This window comes from Rhinolophus hipposideros (assembly GCF_964194185.1).
Source record: "Rhinolophus hipposideros genome assembly, chromosome: 7".
In the NCBI taxonomy this organism is placed as follows: domain Eukaryota; kingdom Metazoa; phylum Chordata; class Mammalia; order Chiroptera; family Rhinolophidae; genus Rhinolophus; species Rhinolophus hipposideros.
Window position 1 is genome coordinate 4,137,333 of NC_138053.1, and position 22,647 is coordinate 4,159,979.

The following is a 22,647-nucleotide window of genomic DNA, read 5'->3' on the forward strand; positions in this document are numbered from 1 at the left end:
CATGGGACCTACACCACATGACACTCACTGCTCACGCCTGAACCAACCTGAGAGGAGTGGTCACACTGCATGGGACCTACACCACGTGACACTCACTGCTCACACCTGGACCAACCTGAGAGGAGTGGTCACAGTGCATGGGACCTACACCACGTGACACTCACTGCTCACACCTGGACCAACCTGAGAGGAGTGGTCACACTGCATGGGACCTACACCACGTGACACTCACTGCTCACACCTGGACCAACCTGAGAGGAGTGGTCACACTGCATGGGACCTACACCACGTGACACTCACTGCTCACGCCTGGACCAACCTGAGAGGAGTGGTCACACTGCATGGGACCTACACCACATGACACTCACTGCTCACGCCTGAACCAACCTGAGAGGAGTGGTCACACTGCATGGGACCTACACCACGTGACACTCACTGCTCACACCTGGACCAACCTGAGAGGAGTGGTCACAGTGCATGGGACCTACACCACGTGACACTCACTGCTCACACCTGGACCAACCTGAGAGGAGTGGTCACACTGCATGGGACCTACACCACGTGACACTCACTGCTCACACCTGGACCAACCTGAGAGGAGTGGTCACACTGCATGGGACCTACACCACGTGACACTCACTGCTCACGCCTGGACCAACCTGAGAGGAGTGGTCACACTGCATGGGACCTACACCACGTGACACTCACTGCTCACGCCTGGACCAACCTGAGAGGAGTGGTCACACTGCATGGGACCTACACCACGTGACACTCACTGCTCACACCTGGACCAACCTGAGAGGAGTGGTCACACTGCATGGGACCTACACCACGTGACACTCACTGCTCACACCTGGACCAACCTGAGAGGAGTGGTCACACTGCATGGGACCTATACCACGTGACACTCACTGCTCACACCTGGACCAACCTGAGAGGAGTGGTCACACTGCATGGGACCTATACCACGTGACACTCACTGCTCACACCTGGACCAACCTGAGAGGAGTGGTCACACTGCATGGGACCTATACCACGTGACACTCACTGCTCACACCTGGACCAACCTGAGAGGAGTGGTCACACTGCATGGGACCTACACCACGTGACACTCACTGCTCACACCTGGACCAACCTGAGAGGAGTGGTCACACTGCATGGGACCTACGCCACGTGACACTAACTGCTCACACCTGGACCAACCTGAGAGGAGTGGTCACAGTGCATGGGACCTACACCACATGACACTCACTGCTCACACCTGGACCAACCTGAGAGGAGTGGTCACACTGCATGGGACCTATACCACGTGACACTCACTGCTCACACCTGGACCAACCTAAGCGGAGTGGCCACAGGAGGTCATACTGCATGAGACCTACACCTCACTGCCCACACCTGGACCCATAAGAACTGCTCCTGGTCACTCAGAATCCCCGTTGATCATGTTCGTTGCAGCTAACCAATAAGACAACTTGGCTGTGGCGGTGCTGAGTGGAAACTGCCCACCATATTCTGGTCTCTTATTGCTGCTGCTGCCGCTGCCTATGCCAGTCCTTTCTTAGCTTCTCAGTCTTCCGCAGCTTTCTGAGGGTGAGCTTCATTTCACCTTCTTTGGCTTTCTTCTGGTCCCATTTCCTCCTGCTTGAGAACATTTCTTAGCCATTGCTGCGGCAGTTCCCCATAGATCCTGATAAATCTCCCTGCAATACCCTGGGCAGCCCTCTTCTTCTCCCACAAGAGCAGAAGCCATCTGAATTCTTAAGCAGAATTCTCCTCCCTAAAAAGCAATATACTGACTTCTTACAAAATTCTGCCCACCTTTTCCTCTGTTATTCTAACGCTTAAGTGCTACTTGGCTCTACAATTATTTCATGTTTAAAAAAAACGCCTTTGTTTCAGCAAACCTCATGTATGGACTTATGAATTTACTCAAAAGATAAATTGTGCATGACTTTGGTTGTAAAAGGATTTTTCACTTTAGAAAATGATTCATAATAGCATTACTAAAAATGGCAAGCCCTCCTATGTCATCCTAAATTTAGGAGTCAACTCTTACACACATCTTTGAGGATACATCTTTAGGTCAGGTGAAGTCTGTCTGCACAGAGATCTTCCCAAGAGCCAGGCTTAGGCTCCCATCATATATTCTTGGAAATACTGTGTTTAACCACCACCAATTTGGAAACCTACAACCTTCAAGGGGTAATTGATAATCATTCTATTGTGAAAGGCTATCATTCCTAAAATGTACGTCTCAACTCCAAAATGTCTCAAAGTGCGGTCACTGTAAACCCACCACACAACCAGTGTCCTGCTCTAACTCCGAGCTGTGACTCCAGACGGATTGGCTCAGGTAGTTCCTGTTTTCTCCTGCACACACATTACCACGCCGAAAGACTCACACTGTTCTCTGCCACTTCCTACAGGACTCTTCTTGGACTTTTTCTGTGCTCACACTGACTGATCATCAATTTGCATGTCAGTTCCTTTTAATTGGATTTCATCCAACCAGAATTACAGCTGCCTCTCTCTCTATGAAAGAATAAAGTGATTTTTTCCTTCAACAATGCCAGGGTCCTTACCAGGGAATCAACCTGTCACTCCGCTTGCTATTAATTATCCTGAGCTATGCCACTGTTTTCCTTCCTTCATAAAGCCACGAACCATACTCCTTCCCCTGTGGTTAACAGCAGTCGTGATGACGCTTTACATCCAGAGAACCAACAAGAGGGAAATCCAGGCATCAGACATAAACGACAAGCAATGACAATACTTTCAGCTGAACATTTAACTAAAAGCAAAGCCTCTTACACAAAATAAATGAATTCTGAGGTTAAAGGCTTGTCTTACACAGTTCTAGGGCAAAAGATCCCTCAACTTCCCGTGGTACCACTGCACTATCTCAATCCACGAGGTGAAGGCAGGTTTCCTGACTCCTAAATCTCTTTAGCCACAGTATAAGGCAGTGATTTCTTGTTTCCGTGGTGATGGCAAAGCTCTCACCAACCTCCTCTACAGGACAATTCCTCTGACATTTAAAGGCTCCTCTTAAATTATCCTGCATTCGTCCCTTCTTGCTTCTGTATCATACTCAGGAGACAGACCCGGATGGAAAGAAGTCTCAAAACAGTTTCATGTGAGACCCAGTTAAGCAACTGAGATTTTTTTTTTTAGATTTATCATACTCGGGAATGTGATAGCTGTCTTTAACAAAATCTCAAGGGTTTCAAATGTGAAAGAGGAAATTAGATTTATTCAATATGACCCCAGAGAGTAAAACAAGAAAGAACCAATAGGTTCTACAACCTGCAAAGAGAGTTTCTCTCGCTATAAAGCAGGAACTCTCAATTTCCAGAAAAATGGAGTTGTTCACAGAAAACATTATCTGCCAAGACCGCCATTTGGAAGTGATGTCCGCAAGCCCCTGCAGGGCAGGCTGGCTACGAGGACCTCCAGCTTCCTTCCAACCCTAAAATTGTACCAAACTAATCATGAAATGCTTAGGTGGCTGGGATGGTAACAGTGCAGAGGAGGGAGGCTTTAAGGCAATGAATGATCAGCCTCCCACGCCAGTCACATTCCTCATAACGATCTGTTATGCAAGGGAGCAGGGGAGGAGGGCATTACACCACTTCACTGGAGGATAAGAATGAGCAGTTTGCAAAAAGTACCCCCTAATGTGGAAGGCAGAATACTGGCTCCCCGAAGATGGCAAACGTCCTAATCCTGTGAATATATTGTGTTCCATGGTAAAAGGGAATTGAGACGACAGATAGAATTAAGCATGCTAATCCGCTCATCATAAAATAAGGGGGGAATTATCACGGATTGTCCAGGTGGGCCAAAGATGATCTGACAGGTCCGTAAGTGGAAGAGGACAATGTGACTATGGACGTGGGAAGCAGAGAGATGGCATCATAAGAAGGACCCAACCTGTTACCACTGGCTCTAAAGAGGAAGGAACCAGAGGCCAAAGCTACAAGAAGGCTCCAGAAGCTGGAACAGACGTGGTAACAGAGTCTCCCTTGGAGCCTCCAGAAACAACACTCTGCTCACACCTTGGCTTCAGCCCAGGGAGACTCAGATTGGACTTGGGACCTACAGAACTGTACGAGAATAAATTTGGGGTGTCTTTGTTTCGCTCTATTATCCTTTCGCTCTAGGATAATTTTATTTGAACCTATTAATTTCTTTTTACTCAAAATTACAAAGATAAAGTAACAGAACATACCGTGTTTCCCCGAAAATAAGACCTAGCCAGACAATCAGCTCTAAGGCGTCTTTTGGAGCAAACATTAATGAAGGCCTTGGTTTTTATTTTATTTTATTTTACTTTATACCCGTTTCTTATATTACAGTAAAATAAGACAGGGTCTTATATTAATTTTTGTTCCAAAAGACGCATTAGAGCTGATGGTCCCGCTATCAGCTCTTATTTTGGGGGAAACACGATATGAGGCAAAGGGAAACTGGTCTTCAAGAATTTGTGTCTTCAAGTTTTTATGGTATAACAATCCTTTCCAGCCTAGAGCTACTCAAAGAGGAATCATGAAAATAAAAACTTTATTTCAAACAAGTTTGGTAGTAGTAGGTATGCTACCACAAAGGCTGGTTGTAGTGAAGAGTTTCATTTCAAACCTGCCTTGATATACAAACCATATATTATTTGGGAATAATTTCTGGTAAATTATAGATTCAATCCAACATTATGCCAATTTTTACATTTATTGTAGACTCCATTTTAATACTCGAGTCTAAATTTTCATCACCCAAAAATGAGAATAACAGCTACTGCTAAGGTAATGAGCTGTGAAATTCACTCCCCACTACTGTGTTGAAAATAGACCCCTACGTTGTTAAAAGAAAATTATCAATAAAAGAAAATTATTGACTTTATCCAAATGCATTATTTAACTGGAATTCTTCAGTCATCATCTACTGTTGGCCTGACTGTCACGCCTCTTCTTATTGGACACGAACCAATGAAACGCCAGTGTTTCCCAACTCTGGCTACGGCAATGTTTTCTCCTGCTTCTGCGCACACGGTTTGCCCCAATCGACCTTGACTACACTGACTCTTCCTCCTGTCCACAGGACCCAGGGTGCACGAGCGCACACTCTCAGACTCTGCTTTCTTGTCTCCTTCAGTGTGCGCACCTAAGCCGGCCAAGCAGGAAATGCGAGCGTCCCAGTTCTGTGCAGATCTCAGCTAAACCTCCAGCTGCACCAAGGACCTGCCCCACTATTGTGTCAGCCTGGCACAAAGTAGGGAGAATGTTTGTTCCAAGCCCAGTAAGACCCCCTGGAGCGGCATCCTGAAGGTCATTCTGTCCCGCCAACAGTGACCCAATTTTGGAAAAGACTGGCTTACTCACGAGTTTTCCTTCACTGTCTTTGGAAACTATACCAGGTCTGACTTCCACCTCCTGGCCCACCTTTAACACTCTTCTTAGAATACCATCACAGTTACACCCCACTAAGGTGGTCAACTTCACAGCCAAGTCTGCTGACATCAAAGGACCTAATAACAGTAAGTCAAGGTTCTAAAGAAAAGTCTCTTGGCGTACTGGAATTTTCTTTACTCTGTATTCACAGACAACTGCAATATTGTGTGTCAGCTGAGCAGAAATTGGAATGACAGAATCTCCTGCTACTGTACCTTGTACAAATGCAAGGGTCTATTCACACTGCTCTTTAGCCTGGCTTTCTATTACCAAATCAATTTTATTTTCAACAATCAAACTATGCTTCACTTTCATGGTTTCTATCGCAGCCAGGTGTTCGGAAGTCTGAGGCTGAGGATAGGGCTCACGACAGCTATCGACAGAAGAGCAGCAGCCATCTCTGCGCCCCAGTCAGCACACAGCCATGGAAATAGCGAGGCCGGGACAGCAAACACAGGAAAGGCATTCTCTGACTCACATGAAGTTCTCTCTGGTCCATAGGAAACGCGTCAGCGCACCGCTCCCACAGGACCTGTAACATTCTGGCCAAGGACGACTGGGCTCATCAAGTTCCCAAATCTTAGCATTAGCAGAGCCAGCTTGACTGTAGTATTTCCTTCTAGTTCATTTTTGAACAGTGTGAACTCCAGGAACAGCTTTTACTACTGTGGATTTCCCAGGACCTACATAACCAACTGCACCTATGTTAATTGTGGTTTGTCTGCTGATAACTTCGTGTGAAAGCAGCGTCAATTTTGTAACATTCAAGGTGGTAAGATCCCGGCGAGAAAGATGCATTTGACCCAGAGTCACACCAGCCTCACCCCCTGCCACCTTCCCAGGGAGAAAATTTGGGTTGTTTAAAGCCACTCAATTTGGTGGTAATTTGTTACAACAGCAAACAAGAAACAAATACACCCACCAAAGATCCCGATATGCTTATACATTCTCAGAAAAAATGGGTAATGTTTGAATAGTTTAAAATCGTAATCTTTAATTATATTTATCTTTGTCTCATAAGAGAAGTACAGGTTAGTGGAGGTACGAGGTGTGATCAAACAATACGGTGAATGTTTACATTAAAAAAAAAAATTATTACAGTTAAAGACACATGGCCATTAATCCCCCTCAAAATACTCCCCCTCGCTTCGAACACACTTATCCCATCGTTCTTGCCACTTTCTGAAGCACTTCTGGAAGTCCTCTTTCATGAGCGTCTTTAGTTGCCCTGTCGTGGCTGCCTCAATGTCCTGAATCTCTTTGACTTTGGGGAAGAGCCAGAAGTCGTGTGGTGCCAGATCCGGTGAATAAGGTGGATGAGGACACACCATAATGTTTGTATTTGACAGAAATTGCCGTATATCAGAAGCGAAGTGTGACATGGAGCATTGTTATGATGGAAAATGAAGTAAAGACACTCATGAAAGAGGACTTCCGGAACTATTTCAGAAAGTGGCAAGAACAATGGGATCCACATGTTCGAAAGGAGAAGGAGTACTCTGAGGACGATAAATGGCAATCTGTCTTATCCTGTAATACATTTTTATTTAAACATTCACCATAGCTTTTGATCACACCTCCCATATCCAGACCAACATAAACTTTTAACAATTAGCCTTTAGATGCCATATCCACGTTCACATGACATACTTGGCACATAACAGGCTCAAGATAAAGTTTTAGTCATTTAAAGTGAAGAGTCCAAGTTCAAAGGCCATCTTTGGCCTCCTTTGCGGGCAGGGACAAAAACGCTCCCTTGCCAACCGTCCAGGCCTCTATCACTAAACAATCGCAGCCTGGATGAACTCGTGGATGAACTCTGCCCAACTGGCCCGTTGGGCAAAACAAAAAAAAGGACAGTACGTATGAGACAGAAAACCTTTCCAGTCATCTACGCTTCCCCTTCAAGAAACAATCATTCCACATTATACTTCAAAGACCTACTTCCACCCCATTCTCAAAGGAACAAATGTCACCACTACGGTGTGGCGTTCTCAACGACAGAAAACTTAAGGCAGGGAACATCGGAAATCATCCCTTTTTGCTTTCCTTCTGTTCCCTCCGTCCCTTCCTTCCTGCGTCCATCCTCCATAGTCAGGAATGCTACCCAACTTGTCTGCCCTCATTTTCCCTAAGAGCTATGTCACCCATGGCTTTGCGCCAGCCCAGGAGGAGTAGCTGAAACACTACAGAGCTTCCTCAGGGGGCCACACAGGGCCCGTCAGGCCAACTCCCTGCTCAGCCCATGCCAGGCAGCCAGCCACGCTACAGCCTCTGCTCACCAATACTTGCTGATTTTAGTGGCTGGGGCTCTTTAGAAGTGCACAAAGCCATACAATCTCTTACTGACACACTCTAAATCAAAGGCATATGCAACTCCATTTTTATATAAGCCTGAGTCTGTCCTCCTTGGAAAGGAGGGGAGAAAGCCTGGGAAACAAACAATTAAAGCAGACATTGTGCAGCTGTGGGAGAGCATGGACTTACAAAGGAGAGAAACTTTTACTTAGACACACACACTTAATATGTGAAAATGTGTACGCACCAAAGAGCTTAAATTTAGGACTTTAGAAATGAAAAACTGTCAATATTATCCTTAATAGGAGTCTCTCTTGTTTTCAAACTAAAGAAAACTGAGATTCAAGGCCGCTGACCAACAGAGAGGGCCTCAGGGATTGTCGCCCTGTGGGTTCTCCCAACAGACATGCTCTTCGGCCATCTGCAGGCCGTGACTGCTGGGATCCTTCCCACTGCCATCACTTACTAGAAAACTCCCTGGGCCCTCTGTGCATCATTTTGCTCACTCACAAAGTGGAGTGACTGCCTTGCCCACACCGCATAGGGGTGTTAAGAAGATTAAATGAGTTCACACACACAAAGCACATCAGAGCAGTGCCTGGCAGGCAGCACGCAGCTCACTTGTTTATGTAAGCAAGCACCATCCACATTTGTCCCTTATTATGATGGCTGGGCACACCATCATCTCTGATAGGTGACCACACTGGTTCTAGTAGCCCAACGCCTATCCCTTCTCTCTCTGTTTTGACTGCCTAACCTGACCATAACGAATGGGAAGGGCTATGTCTCTGGGTTTTGGCTTTCAGGAAGAGTCCACATGAGAATATAATCCTCCAATGAACCCAGTAACCAAGTCTCTTCAGTCTGCACGTCCCTTCCTGTGAACTGGTGATTGCTAAGGAATCCTTCCAATGGAGCATTCGACTGGCCCCTGGATTATCTGTGCCCAGCCTGAAATGTGTCCTCGATCGCTTTCTGGGGAAGAAACACTGATAATGCTTCAGGAGCCCAATGTCCTCTCAGCTGCCGGCCACCCAGCATAGTAAGTGGTCAGCTCTTGGCCATCGGAAAATATTCTTTCAACCACAGCTGGATTACAATTGCTCTAAACATCTCTAAAACCACTTTATTTTTGTATTTTTTTACTTATGACTCAAGAAAAATTATACGGGTCAAAGAAGGAGCTATACCAATTGCTTTAAAGTCATTTACTGATGTGAAATCTAAGCAGGGTTACCCAGGTAGTCCATGACTTTCTGCAGCATTTGACTCCAAATCAAATGTGGCATCCTCAGGAAACGTCAGGCAATACCAAAGATTAACGCAACTGAAACGCAGCTACTAACAGAGAGATGTAACGCAAGTATGTCTCAAGAACTGCACAAAGAGAAGTCTCTGAACCTTTTGAATTAAAGCAACATAAAAAGAGTAAGACATGTATGTGACAAGTATGCTGAATACTACAAAGTGTTGATTAAAAAAATTTAAAAAAAGATCAACGTAAATGGATTAGATCTGTTCTGATCGTGGATTAGAAGATTCAACATAGTGAACAATTCTCCCCAAATTTATCTACAGATTTAATGACGTTTCAATCAAAATCCCAGGAGGATATAGGTAAGATAATTCTAACATGTCTGTGGAAAGGCAAGGGAGCTAAATTGTCAAAACAATATTTAAAAAGAATAAAGTTGGAAGACTCATACTTAATTTAAAGACAATATAGACACAATAATCAAGACAGTGTGATATTGAAGGAGATATCTAAATCTAATGGAACAGAATAGGGAATCTTTACACACACACACACACACACACACACAAAACTAATATTTGAACATACGCTTCACAAAGGAAGGTGACAAACGCATGAGAAGATGCTCAACATCACTGGTCATCAGGAAAATGCAAACTTCACACACAGTGAGATTCCACTTCAGGCCTATTACAATGGCTAGAATTTTTAAAATACTGACCATACCAAGTGTTGGCAAGAATATGGAGGAACTAGAACTCTTAAACACTACTGGTAGGAATGTAAAATGATACAAGCGCTTTAGAGAACTGTTTGACAGCTTCTTATAAAGTTAAACACGTATCTGTCATATGACCCATGCATTCCATTCCTAGGTATTTACCTAAGAGAAATTAAAGTATATGTCCATACAAAGACTTGTATGCCACTATTCATAACAGCTTTGTTTATAATGGCATAAAACGAGAAACAACCCAACTGCCCCAAAAGAGACAAATGGATAAACAAACTTTGGTATATCCAAACAACAGAATAGTATTCAGCAATAAAAAGGAAACTATCGATACATGCTACTACACAGATAAATCTCAAAATAATTATGCTGAGTGAAAGAAGCCAGACAAAAGAAAAGGGGACATAGTATATGAGATTCCACTGATCTAAAATGATTCGGACTGCTAACTAACCTATAGTGACAGAAAGCACAGTGCTTCAGGACAGGGAACAGAGAGAGGCAGGAGGGAGGTAACAGAAAGGCGTGAGACCTTCTGGGCCTGGTGAATGCGTTCAGCGTTCTCACTGTGCGATGACTGCACGGGTTCATATACTACCATGTTTCCCCGAAAATAAGACCTAGAGGGACCCTCAGCTGTAATGCATTTTTTGGAGCAAACATTAACACAAGACCCAGTCTTATCTTACTATAATATAAGATGGGGTATTATATAAGTCCCAGTCTTATTTTACTATAAGACCGGTTATAATATAACATAATGTAATATAATATAATATAATATAACATAATACCAGGTATAATATAATACCAGGTATAATATAATGTACTACTGGATCTTATATTAAGACCAGTTATAATATAATATAATATAATATAATATAATATAATATAATATAATATAACATAACATAATACCAGGTATAATATAATATAATACTGGATCTTATATTAATTTTTGCTCCAAAAGACACATTGGAACTGATGGTCCGGCTACGTCTTATTTTCGGGAATCATGGTATGTCAAATCTTAACACATTATACACTTTAAATATGTGAGGTTTATTATGTGTTAATTACAACTTCAATTTTTTAAGAAGAACCTAGAGGGGGAAGTAAAATGAAACAAGTATTATATCTTCTCATGTCATAACAGTTTACAGTCAAATGAAAGAATGTGACCAATAAAAAATACAGCACAGTGGTCCCAAAAAGAGAGACCTATGGAGTACTATGCGCACACGAAGGAGGAGCATTAGCCCGATTTGGGGGGCTAAATATGGCTTTAATGCAGGAAAGGCTATCAGAGCTGACATCTGAACTATGAGTGGGACTAATTAAATTGATTAGCCTTGAAAGTAAGAATGCTCAGAAATGATGCCGTATTTAGTTTGTTTATTTTTAAGTCCATCTCACGATCACATCTCATTTCATGTGTATGATTTCCTAATGATCACGTTGTACTTTCCTGTAAGATACCACACATAACACATACCACATATGACATACCAATGTACACTTTGGAGACAGTCACTTCCTCAGATCCAATAATGATCTGCTGTAGGAATGCAGCAAAGACTGGTTTTATTTTGTTCTGTACATGGGAAAAAATTGTAGAACTCAATATAAGGAACCAAGCTCATCTGGTTTTTTCCCCCTCTATTTTTACAAGGGTAGAAATACATTATGAAAAGTTGTTTCAAAGGAAGCACAGGAAGTGCTTGTTTACATGGATTTAAAGCAATTGTCCTCAGACTCACAAGCCTTTAAATTTTTTTCTACCCTAATATATTATAGACTTAACATAGATATGTCCAGAGAGCCACAAATAAACACTTTGTTTTTCCCAAGAAAAATGTACTTCTAATAATTCTAACTTCTCTGCACAATAGTGAAATAATTTATATCATTAATTACAACCTTGAAGGTATTCTGGAACAAAGTACATTAAAACAAGACTGAATCCTTCCACTATTCCTCAAGACCAAATAGTAATTACAAAACACTTGCCCTTTTCTCGTTTTCTCTGATTTTCACATCCTGTGAAGCCTCCTTGCCAGCTCTAAATGCTCTAAGTTCATTCTTAAACCATCATTTTCATGTTAATTGCATGGGGAGGGAGGACACACAAAGGCCAGGCAATGAAACAGAAACACATAAACTAAGTGGTCCATTTTCCTCCGTGTGCTAAATGGACTTCAAAATAAAACACAAGAAAACCTCCACCTCTCTTTACATACTGACTTCTACCTGTCTAGCAAGTGACTTGTCTGTCCCCGAGTCTCAATCACTGTGTCATTCTCGTGTTAAGAAACAAAGAAACAGTCCAAAATGGTTAGGAGGAGGAAAGAAAGAACAGAAGGCATGCAACATGCAAAGGGACCACTGAGAACTCGCCCTGCCATCCAGAGCAGCTCTGACCATCACACCCTCTCCCACAGGCCAGTTCAGACAAATCTCACTGTGAGTGAGATAGTGGACACACAGCTTCACTTCTCTCTGTTGTGCAGTTCAAAAACATTCAGTACATCTTGTACCTATATTTCCCTCAGCCTCCCTTTCAACAACCAGACGAGACATTTGATCAGAGCAATGGAGATGTTAGTTGAACAGATTAAACGTTCACTGTCAGAGTCAAGCTACCTTCTTCAAGACAAGACAATGCTTCCTAAAAAAGGACTTCTCAGCTAAAGGACTGGAATTTGGAAGTTCAGATTTTTGTCTCCTGTCTATAGAGTAGGACATAATCAAGAACTCACATTCCCTAACTTAGCTTTCCTATAAAAACCTATAGCCACTCTTACTTAGGGACTAACAATAAATACTCAAGGATCTGAGCTACGACCGCCCCCCCCCCCATCTAGGTCCCCACACCAGTGATTCTCCTAATAGAATACTAAGGTGAAAGCCAGTCTCCCGCATCCCAAAGAACCCAGCCAAAAGCCTCAATTTGAGCTTCTTTAATTGCCAAATACATTTTATAACTAGAACATACAACTAGTAACAAGCTTAATTATAACAGTGGGCATTTTAATTGCTTTTGGAAAACTGGCCAACAACGTGTGGTATATGCTTCAAAAGGATGCAATCTCATGAGCTAATTAAGATCTAAAGCCTGACAAACTGTAACTCTCACAGTGATACTTGCAAGCTGCATAAAGTAAGGTATATAAAAGAATAATTTAGAAATTACTTATGGAAATTAGGGGCCTTGTTTAATTCGATTTTGCTTTGGATCTTCCCACAATTTAGAGGGCTGACTTTCAAGAAGAGAAAGTCTCCCAACCAGTAAGGTCAGAATCATTTGCTTTGTTTAAGTCATTTCAGATCATTTCATACTTGGCTGGTTTATTTAGCTGATTTGGGAAGGTTCTGGAATTTTAAAGGGAGGAGCCTAAAAAGAGGAACAGATGTTTTGTGTCATGTTACTGAAGCAATGAGTTAAATTTGGTCAACGGACACAGCTCAGAAAGTATCAGGAGAGCTTTCTAAGAAAAGGGAGGAAGAGCATTTTGCCTCATTTCTAATTCCCTCACACTCCTCACTTAATAAAGTTTGCTGTTCTGGTTTATATACCGGGCTATCATAAAACATACACAAGTGGACACTTTGGTCAGCGTTGCTCAAGCAGTAGTTCACCATAATCAGAAGTGTCTGGACGCTGATGGTAACCACTTTGAGCACCTCTCGTAATTGCAGAAGTCAAACATGACTTGTATTTATCTTTGGTTATCGGTATATATTATTACAATTTTAATAGTTTTTTCCTTTTTTAAAATGTGTATACATTTTTTTGGCACCCTCTGTATTTAAAGAACAAAATCCTCTTGGTGAATAGCTTCAACAGAAGGAAAAAAAATCTCTGGTTTTGCCCTTTCTACTTTTGAGTCAGCACATGCTTACAACTAGCTCAGAGCACAAAAGTACCTTGTTAACTGCCCTGCTGAGCAATAGGACGGATGGTTTCAGAAATGTGCTCACTTCCAGGGAGCCATGATGACTCTGACTCACCATCTTTAAGGAGAGCGCTCTCAGGGGTGAAAACTTGCCCAAACGATCAGAAAGGCCAGCCACACCTACTCAACACTGAGAGGGAGAAGTTATGGTAAAAAAAAAACCCGGTTCTGAACGTTCCTGGTTATAGGGCAGAACTTCAACGCGTTCCCTCGTGCTAGGGATAACTTGTTCCTCTGGTGTCAAACTGAACTCCAGCTGGACAGCACAATGACCCACACTTGGTGGCCAGACAAAGCCCTCCTTTGGTTGACACTAACTAGCCAAAGCCCAGAAGAGCTACACTGCCTAGTCCTGGGGAAGGCACAGAAGAGCCACAGTCTACTTGCACAGGGGTTAATGCCACCTAATAAGAAAAACGGAGTCTTCTGAACTTGTTCTCTATGCCCTCAGGCCAGTTCTTCCAAAGTCTTCTAAAGCTGGCCTTGAGCCAACCTGTGCAATCCTGCTAACTCTGTCACTGTGACAGTCCCCACAGTAAGGGGGCTTTGTGACAGACTCAGTCCTCAGCACAGAAGCAAGTCCTTTGCGCAGACGGTCAACCAAGGCAGCAGGGCATCAGCTGAGTCATAGGGATGTCTGAGCTCCTTTTGGTGGCTGAGAAACAAGCACGTACCACCCCTCCCTCGGCTTCAAGAGACAAATTCATGTCTCTGCAGCAACTGATGGAAGAAATGCTATGTAGGACTGGTTGTACGTCAGGGATGCAATTTTCTCAAAGGCTTGCAATAAGCAACCAAATTCTACACCCTTCAAAAAATACCCACAATCAAGTCCCCTGAATCAAAATTCAATGAAAAGGCCATAAAAACATGCTTCTTCATTATCACACATTAGTTATGCCTTCCTGTAAGGACAGGGTCCGAGAGAGCAGTTTCCAGGCTCTTGGCCTCATGTGGAAAGGTGCTGGCTCGGGTAATAGATAGCCGTCAGCTGTGGCTGGTTGGCCATCAGCTGTAACCAGTGAGCCATTGGCCACTAATATAACTGCCATGGCTACGCTAGCAGAAAATGGGGGCTAGCAAGAAGATGGTGGCTGAGCTAGCAAGTGCAGATTGCAGTTAGCAAGTGCGGTCAGTTGGCAGAGAAGCGGACGATGGATTGTGTATCGTGTGGCTCCTGCTTCCTGTGTCTCCAATCCAGCCGCCAGCGAGAATATAGTGATATGACTCCCCTATCTATGGGTCCGTGGGTGTTCCTTTTTGGCCTCACCATGTCCTGCATTCTTGTGCAGGGAGACAAAATACAGGAAATAAGACTGCAAACTGCCACCACATGCTGAGGTCACAACTCTGACCCCTGTGTTTCACAGTAACACAGTAACACAGACTACTATGCCTGGTTTAAGTACTCCAAACACTGTACAGCGAGCATTCAGCACATGAGAGGGCGTGTGACATCTCGGTGCCCCTGCAAGAAGCCAGAGCCCAAGGCTTCCCCTCAAGATACAACTCCGATTCAATGACAACAAGCACCACTCCCGCCTCCAAGGAAGTGCTGTGTGCTCACTGCCCCAGGTCTGAATCGCACAGAACATGATCACAATGCTTCTGAAACACTGCCAGTGTCTTTCTGCTCCCAGTAGTCACCCACAAAAAGAAAAAAGTCTCAAAAAGGGTTTTCCTTTTGGTCACCCATGAAAAAGAGTTTAGGAAAGCTGATCAACCTAATGCTCTGGGATATTTTTTCTGTTTCCATCCCAGCAGGTATTACCACTGCTGATAAGAGACCCAGCTAGGTAAGCGGCATGTGACCGCATCTTCTCTGAGCCTTCAGACTTTACTTGAACAAACTGGACTTTCACAAAGGGATTCAAGGATCAAACATGTCACTCACAGCTCATTCTCTGAGTCCCATTCTGAAAACTTAAAGGAAACCTATAAAACAGAGATCCAGAGAAGAAAGCTCTCTAGTCAGTATGCCACTCGACCAGTCGCCAAAGCTCAGCCACAGAGACCAGCAGTGTTTAACCCCAAAACGGTAACTGCAGACAGCAACCGGTGACGGCATGGGCACAAGTGAGGAATGGCTCTTGCTCAGACCTCCTGTACAAGGCAGAATGTACTGGGCCAGATAGAAACAGGCTCTAAGTGCACCAAGAAAGCAAGTCAGTGTTATTAGGGACACCTTTCAGTGAAAATGTTCTTTCACAAATGGTAGCTATCATGTTCTCCTACCAAGTGGATTCTGTCAAAACTAGATTCAGCTGTTAATCCCCTCAGGGTAGGGATTTGTTCTGCTGTGTTCACAGACGTAGCCAGCACCCAGGTAGTGCCTGGCACACTGTGTGCACGCAAACATTACATGAAGAGAATGTGTGTATGCAAATATCAAATGCAAACTGCTTTACTCTTCACACCTACCTGGGTAAAGAAACTAAAGATTAAGGCATGTAAGTGGCATGCCCAAGGTCACACAGCTGGCAAGTGGCAGCATGACATTTCTTACACCTGTATGTCCTTAGAACAGATCCACGTATACTGGTTATTGTAACGCTTAGGCTTACTGCACAGTGTACTCCCACAATCCTTTACTAATACCTTACTCTCAATTCTGCATTGAGCCAGGTACTAAATAATTGGTATCCACCTCTAGCAATCGTTATAAATTATGAAACAAGCCAAAGAAAGCAAACTTTTGGCACTACAACCTAACCCCTGACTAACATGTACATCTATAAAAGCCACAGCTCACACTGACGGGGCCCATCTGCACAAAAGCATGCAGATGCCGTCTGACAATTACAGCACAGACGGGGCTCACTTGTTGGACACGTTGCTAATTTCTTAGGAGGAAGGAAAATCTTTCATATATAAGGTGACCAAAAGAAACAGTTTTAAAATGTGACAGCTGCTCACCTTTGAAAGTCAAGAAGCAACTCTGGTGTTCCTTATAGAGAGAAAGGCAGCAGACGTGAATAAAGGCCAGGAGAAGGATCAGAGGTGCACAGGTGCCACACCTGACCTCCCAGCACCTTTCTGCTGGTCTACTGGGAACACCCAGCCTTTGTGTACAGCTAAGCTTCAGCATTCTCCTACCGCACAATGTACCAGCGATCATGGAACATGAGGTGGAGTGAAATCTCATCACAATACAACACAAACAGCTGTGAGGTAAAGGACAGCAGCTCAGTTCAGCTGCACACCTGCAATTATTTAATGTCTAGTTAAGCTTGTCTCCATTTAATAAATTACTTGATAATTACAAAGAGAATGAGAAGGAAAGACAAAAGCCACAACTGAGAACTGGAGGCAAGGGGAGGAATTAGCAAACAAGGGTAGCACAAAACTCCTCAGAAAAGGTCTAGGGAACAACGAAGTATGTGAGCCAAACAAATTCAATAATTCAATTTGTCAGGTACTTCGTGAGCATCTGTTACATTTCAGGCAGGGTGTCAGCCATGGCCGAGGGCCCGAGGCTGACCTGTCTGTCGGGAGCCCTGCCTTCTGTGTGCTCACACAGTCTCTGAGCTACTTCTTGGAGGAAGGACTGGATGAAGGGTACAGTTCTCTCACTTTTCCAGGCAGGTGAAAATGTTTCATGATTATCGATTTACATTTTCACGGAGTAAAAGAACGGATACCTCCCTGCCCTGCCAACACACAGCCAGCTTTTATCTGTCCAGAAAATCAGAACAGAATGTGCCAGAACAATAAAAATCTATAGGCAGTATCAAAATCTCATTTTTCACCAATAGTTTCAGCCAGCTATTTCCTGAAATTCACCCAAAATAAATTTATTTTTCTTCTATCTTTACTTCTCCTGGAAGTCCTCTGGTAAAACAAAATTGCAGGAAGGAAGAAAATAAAAGGAAAGGCAGAGAGGGGAGGGGTTGAGTAAGGAACTTCCATCACACTGTTGTGGGCTGAATGGTGTCCCCCCTAAATATGTTAAATGTTGGAATGCTAACTACTCGTACTTCAGAATATGATCATACGTGGAGCTAAGATCTTTAAAGAGGTAATTAAGTTAAATGGGTTCTTTGGAATGGGCTGCAATACAATATGACTGGTGTCCGTATAAAAAGAGGAAATTTGGACACAACACACACAGAGGAAAGATCATGTGAGGACGCAGTGAGAAAGCAGCCATCTCTAAGCCAAGGAGAGAGGCCTTAGAAGAAGCCAACCCTTGATCTGGGCCTTCTAGCATCCAGAACGTGAGAAAATAAATTTCTGTTGTTTAAGCTACCCAGGTTCTGGTACTTTGCTAAGGCAGCCCTAGCAAACCAATACAACCACAAATCAGCCAATCAACTCAAAACACAAGTAATTAATTCCCTGTGTAAGATCCATTCCAAATTCTTCAGCTGAATTTCCACTTGGATCCAAATAAAAGACCAACAACTTGCTGATATTTAATCCTTGCTTGTTGGGCCATCCTTGGCTACAAGGTAACATGCCTCATGTGACATGCATTCTTTCTAACATAGCAATTCTGCAGCTTTGAACTTGGCCAAGGGACACTACTCAAATCCCAGAAGGACCCAGACACTAGACCATCCACCTATGCATTCATTCTACAATACTCACTCACTCTTCTATAACAGGCACAAAAACCTACAGAAGCACTTTGTTAGTCACGTCCAACACTTAAGTTTCCAAGTAAGGGAAAGAAAGAGGGAGGAGGAGATTGCAGGCATAGAAACTATATAAGCAAAGGCACAGAAACATGAAAGCAGGAACCAGAAGTCAGAATATCCAAACATCTGAATGTGAATCCCACTTCTAACACTTACAAGTCTTACAAGTGTTTGACCTTGGGCAAGTAAAATTCTGTGATGAATTTAAGAGCGTAATAAGATCATACTTGCTTAGAGCTGTACCCCAAATGTAGGGCTGCCAGTGGCTATGGCAGATAGTTCTGTGGGCTGGGAAGAATAAGGGAAATGTAAGCCTAGAAATGAGGCTGGAACAGTATTTTGGAGCCAGACTACAGAGAGCCTCGTATGGCATTCTGAGGCATGGGGAAAACACTATATATATATATATATATATATGTATGTATATATATATATATATATATCCTATGGACAACAGGAAGCCTCCGAAGGTCTTTTTAGACCCCCATTACAACGTGCAGAGTTCGGGATTTCTGAAAGGAATCTCCAGTGGTGATGGTACAGTGAACAGCTGGGGAGAGAATGAAATCAGAGTGACCGGTGAGTGCCAGCTGGAGGGCCAGAAAAAAGGCGATCAGAAAGGACAGAGAGCGGCAGGAAAATCTCACAAGTAAAACAGCCAGTGACCTCCCAAGATGAAAGTTGTTTCAAAAAGAAACAAAGGCTTTAATAGAATTAGCTATGCAGGTTACTATTTCACACTCCAGAAACACAGTCCTACTTAATTGACTAATTTACAATCTAATGTATTTACATACATGCATACAAAAAAAGACCTAGCCAAACGAGCAAACAGACCAGTGCTCCTGACCAATAACACTCTCTGTGAAGAGCCAAACAACTGCAGAGGGCTTTTATTTTTAGCATTTAACATCTCTGATATTTACGAAAGTTATGGTCACCCTTCCCTGGGAGTTGTTTTATCGTTAAGTTGATTCTATTAATCTTCGTCCTTCCATCCCGACCACCGCAGCAGATGAGAGCACTCAGCTCCCTCTGACTCCAGCCTGCTGCTCTTTTCATACCCAACCTTCTCTACGAGTATAATGATCAGCTCTAAGGCCGGAAGGCAGAACCCTAAAGGCCAGTACAACATTTCCATTTCTCCCAGGCTAAGGGATGGAAATTTAGGGACCAATCTTTTTTTTCCTTTACAGAGTGGTAGATATGCAGGCTTTTAAGAAGAGGTAGTGCAGGTGAGAGGAGTCCAAAAGCAGATGATGGGATGTCCTTCCATGAATCGCCCTCATGACCCTGACAAAGTTTAAAGCATGTATCAGAGGTCGATAAAGCAGATCCAGTCAAATGATGGGGGAGGCTGAACAAGTTTCAGACAGGCCTGTGGCCACGCGTTGCCATGGCTGCACATGGGCAGAAGTCCGGCCACCCACCAGGCTGGCAAAGCAGCAACAGAGCACAGATTAGGATCAGTGTAAGTTCTGCACCAACACAATGGTTCCACCTTTGCAGGCCACCTACCCCCCTGCACACACCCACAAAAACATGTCCCCCTTCCACGTGGCCACAGCCATTCTCTGTGCCTCCCTTACTGGCCTTTAACACTTACTATGTTTATCTGAGTTATTTTTAAACAATCCTGCCTCCTCATCTAGACTATTGGCTCCTGGAGAAGTAGGATCAACCCTGGAGTCGACCTTATGTTGTGCCTAGAAAACAAAGTTAACAGATGTTTAATGAGTGGCAGGCAGCGTAAGCCCAACAGCAGAGAACCCTAAGAAGAACCTAGGAGGGCCTCTAGAGGACAACAATGCTTCCAAAAATTTAACAGGCAGACAAATGATCCCGGGATCTTGTTAAAACACACCTTCTTGAACCCACCCCCCTGGAGATTCTGATTCCGTCGGTCTGGGGTAGGGCCCAAATCTTCATTTCTAACAGGACCTCAGGTAATGCTGACTTGCTGGTCCACACTAGCTCTGCCTACAATAACCTCCTATCCAGAGTAAGCTCACTCCTACCCATAGTACGAGCCCGAGAAACCAACAGCACAGTAGCCCTGCCCTTCCGGCCCCATGACAAAAGTGCACAACCCCAGGCAGCCCCGTCCACCTCAGGTCAGAGGACTAACGACACTCGCCCATGTTCCAAGCTCCCTGGACTTCAAATTCAAATGCCCACCCACAAACACTGAGGCTGTGCCTTTCGCAAAGTTCTCTCGCACTCACTTTCCTTCCTTTCCTCCCTTACTTTGTATCCTTCTCCTTGTCCTTGGAAACTGCAACCACAGCTGAACACTAGACTACAGCCCTGTGTTTGTGCTCCTCAGGAAAACATCCCAGAAAAACTGCCTGCTTCTCAGGTTACAGGTCCTCCCCTCTCTGAGTTTACCTGCTTTCCCCATAATGAACTCCTGTGATGCCAGCCACTAAGCAAGCCCTGAAGACTGCCCGGAACAGCCAGGGGGGACTCAGCTCTCTCCTTAAGCTGCCGGCCGGCCAGCACAGTGCGGCCCTTCGCGGCCCACACAGACACAGGGTGTCTTCCCTGGTCACAGCAAGAGGCCACTGACCTCAGGCTTCCCCAGGCCGGGAGCCCACAAGTGTCTGACCTAAACCAGGGACACTCAGGAACAATTCCAGGTCCCTCCTTTGCTGACAGAGACTCTCTCGTTAGAAAGTCCCTTGCTGATGCCAGTCCTTTCACTCAAGAGACCAGGGGAAAACACCTGGAGATCCAGGGTCAGGAGACCCGGCGTCAAAACCGAACTCCACGGCCAAGAACTCTGGGACCTATTTGCCCTTCCAGTTCCTCTCCTGTACACCGAGGATAAAAATACCTCAAAGCTACCTTAACAGATTTACTTGAGGTGAAAGGAAGTATGTAAAATGTTTCCCAACTGGCAAAGCACTACAGAAATGTTAACTATCATCAGTGCCTGGAATCTCCCCAGTGCCCCTATTTCTCCTGTACTAGTGGTTCCCAGTCAACGGGTTCCCTCCTTCACGATGCATGGCCCATCACCGGCAAAGGACAGTAACCTTACATTCTCTGTACCCCCAGTAAATGTGTCTGTGGGGGGGTGGCAGTGAGGACACTCAGCTTTGCACTTGCAGACCTCTGTGCTCACCTTCCTACCAGACTGCGACTCCCTGCAGCATCTCACACGTCGTCTGGCTTCGAGCCTGGGACTAAGTACTCAGGTACAGGCTGAGTGAATGACATTTCAGTTAGCAGGTTCACTTACTCACAAGCTGAAGGACAGAGGGACAAAAGGTTGATCAACAAGAGTCCAGTGCAACACAGCTATTGCACCCCATGATTTCGGAAACCGCTGCTTTCTGCTACTTGTGAGCCACTATGGATTGGCAACTGACAACATTCCTGGCCTGTGCTTAGGCACTTCATGTTACCGTCACGTTTTGTCCTCACAGCCACGCAATGAGGCCGTACCTCCATTATCCCCATTTTACACATGGGGAGAGTAAGTTAAGCAGCGTATCCTAGGTGACACAGCTAGCATGGCAAAGCAGGAATTTGAATCTAGAAGGTCTTATTCTAGAGCCAGTGCTCTTAAATTCCAGGGAGGTGAACGCTTGCAGGACCCAAAGCTTTAAGACACCTCTCCATCTGAGGAAAGCCTCTGCCTCCAAGTTTTAGCTCCTTACTCTGAGAACCAATTAACAGCACAAAATGACAGCATGAAGCTCCAGGAAGATTACAGCTACTCATTGTCTCAATGAGCACGTGATGGGGAGAGAGGGGAAAAAATATTTAACGTGCTTGAAACCTGGTTTATGAAAGATTCAGTCACTTGAAAACCACATTTATAATTCGAAGTAAATCTCCAGGAATACAAACTCGAGGCAAGGTTTTTCACTTCAATAACATTTCTAGTCAATAATTGGTACTAGTAAAAGAAAATAGGCTCTGAATTATATGCCCCACATGGAAGCTAGTCAGAGGAGCCCAGAATCTCCCAAATCTGTCACTCCATATGGAAAACCCCCAGAGGCAGCCAAGAGTCAAATTGGATTTGCCTCATTCTTGGGCTGACATAGGCATGACAAGCCCCAGAATTCCAGGAGACCAGTACTTCTTTAAACAATCCAACAAAATTAACAGGGAATAATGGCATAAGAAAAGGAAAAAAATCCCAGTAATCTTTGCAACTTTACTGTAAATCTCAAAGTATTTCAAAATAATTTATTTTAAAACTTAGGAAAAAAACAACAATAAAAACCAAATATAAACAAGCAAGGAACATGACCAGACTGTTTACAGAAAAAGAAATACTATTAGATCTTGGATATAGTCAGAA

General features: G+C 44.0%; 1 protein-coding gene and 1 pseudogene across 9 annotated transcripts in view; both read right to left on the reverse strand.

The window, feature by feature from the left end:
• AUTS2 (activator of transcription and developmental regulator AUTS2) overlaps nt 1-22,647 on the reverse strand; it is a 1,101,951-nt gene that overhangs the window by 986,784 nt on the left and 92,520 nt on the right. The window lies entirely within an intron of this gene.
• LOC308500153 (eukaryotic translation initiation factor 2 subunit 3-like) lies at nt 3,182-10,334 on the reverse strand (annotated as a pseudogene). Its single transcript has 2 exons — nt 10,266-10,334; nt 3,182-6,281 (listed from the first exon to the last, which is right to left on the reverse strand). The product of its transcript is annotated as a eukaryotic translation initiation factor 2 subunit 3-like (transcript).